Source organism: Cebus imitator, unplaced genomic scaffold (assembly GCF_001604975.1).
Source record: "Cebus imitator isolate Cc_AM_T3 unplaced genomic scaffold, Cebus_imitator-1.0 Scaffold923, whole genome shotgun sequence".
In the NCBI taxonomy this organism is placed as follows: domain Eukaryota; kingdom Metazoa; phylum Chordata; class Mammalia; order Primates; family Cebidae; genus Cebus; species Cebus imitator.
Genome location: NW_016108238.1, coordinates 71,720 through 74,032, shown reverse-complemented (window position 1 = coordinate 74,032; position 2,313 = coordinate 71,720).

Genomic DNA, 2,313 nt, shown 5'->3' with positions numbered 1-2,313 from the left:
TCAGGAAATCAAGACCAGCTTGGCCAACATGGTGAAATCTCGTCTCTACTAAAAATAAAAAAATATTAGCCAGGCCACTGCACTCCAGTCTGGGCGAATGTGAGACTCTTTCTCATTAAACACACACGCACACACACACACACACACACACACACACACACACACACCCCTCCCCCCCAAACTTCCACCTAGATAGATGAATCTCATAAATGTAACATTGTGAGACAGAATCTTGCTCTGTGGCACAGACAGGAGTACAATGGTGCAAACACAGCTCACTGCAACCTCTGCCTCTTGGGTTCAAGCAACTGTCTTGTCTCAGCCTCCCAAGTAGCTGGTAGTACAAGCCTGAGCCACCACGGTAGACTCTAATTTTTGTATTATTAGTAGAAACCAGGTTTCACCAGTTGGCAAGGCTGATCTTGGCCTGACCTCAGGTGATGCACCCTCCTCAGCCTCCCAAAGTGCTGGGATTATAGGCATGAACCACCACCCCGGCCTTAGAAAAATTATTTGATAAATTTTGTATTTAGGTACAGGAAGCAGAGAGTTGTCACTTGAGTGAATGAATTATTTAGTCACAAAGGCCTAAAAACCAGGATGGGTGGGGTGGCTCACACCCATAATCCCAGGACTTTGGAAGTCCCAGGTGGGAGGATGGCTTGAAGCCAGTAGTTCAAGACCAGCCTGGGTCATAGACCCTGTCTATGTAAATATTTTTAAAAATTAAAAGGCTGGGTGCAGTGGTTTGTGTCTGTAATCCCAGCACTTTGGGAGGCCAAGGTGGGTAGATTGCCTGAGATCAGAAATTCAAGACCACTCTGGCCAACACGGTGAAACCCCCTTTCTACTAAACACATAAAAGCTAGCTGGGCGTGGTGGTAGATGCCTGTAATCACAGCTACTAGGGAGGCTGAAGCAGGAGAATTGCTTCAACCAGGAAGCAGAGGTTACAGTGAGCCGAGATCTCACCACCGCACTCCAGCCTGGGTTACAGAGCAAGACCCGGTCTCAAAAAAACAAAAACAAAAATTAGCCAGGTATGGTGGCAAGCCTGTACCCAGCAGGAGGCTGAGGCAGGAGGATTCTCTAGGCCTAAGAGTTCAAGCCTGCAGTGAGCTATGATTGTGCCGCTGCACTCCAGTTTGGAAAAATGAGTGAGATCCTCTTTATGGGGGGAAAAAAAATGAAGGCCCCAAAATTTGTATGTTTTGAAGAAAAATGATGGGACTAGTTATCTTGACTGTCAAACTGAAAATTTTCAGGTTACAATGGTTTGCAACTGGAAACCATTTTAGTTTTCAATTACAAAACATTTTAAATCTAGAAGATGGCTTGTTAAGAATGTTACATTTGATTAGCCAAACATGGTGGAAGCAGGTGGAGGTTGCAGTGAACCAAGATCTCCCCACTGCACTCCAGCCTAGGCAACAGAACAGGACTCAGTTTAAAAAATTAAAAAAAAAAAAAAGGCCAGGTGCAGTGGCTCTCACCTACAATCACAGAACTTTGGGAAGCCAAGGCAGGTGGATCACGAGGTCAGGAATCCAAGACCAGCCTGGTCAAGATGGTAAAAACCTGTCTCTACTAAATACACAAAAAAAATAGCCAGACATGGTAGCGGTCACCTGTAATACCAGCTACTTGAGAGGCTGAGACAGAGAACTGGTTGAACCCAGAAGGTGGAGGTTGCAGTGAGCCAAGATCAAGCCACTGCACTCCAGCCTGGGTGATAGAGGAGACTCTTAAAAAATAATAATTTCAAGGACCTGGGGGCAATAAGGAGAAGAGAAATAACAACTTGTTTGTCTCACACAGGTGAAGGGAACAATCTCAAAAATGTAACACATAGGCACCAACTACTGAAAGAGCTACACCCATTGCAGAAAAGATAAAATGAAGCACATTACATTATGATTCTAAAAAGGCCTCCCATCAGTCCCTGGAGATGTGCCCAGGCTGAAGCTGAAGGAAGAATGTTTGCATAACTAACAATTGGGGCAGCTAACATTTAAGTACTTAACATGAGTATCAAGAGGTTAGCAAACTACTCAAAATCAGTTTTGAAAAGGTAAAAATCTAGGAGTTACTGAGGTTCTGCTGAGAACTTAAGTAGCAGAAAGGTATAGAGAGCTTTGGGTGATTCAGGTTGGCTTCCACCCTGCTGTAGATGAAGTCAAAAGTATATTAATAAAAAAAATTCAGGCCGGGCGCGGTGGCTCAAGCCTGTAATCCCAGCACTTTGGGAGGCCGAGGCGGGTGGATCACGAGGTCAAGAGATCGAGACCATCCTGGTCAACATGGTGAAACCCC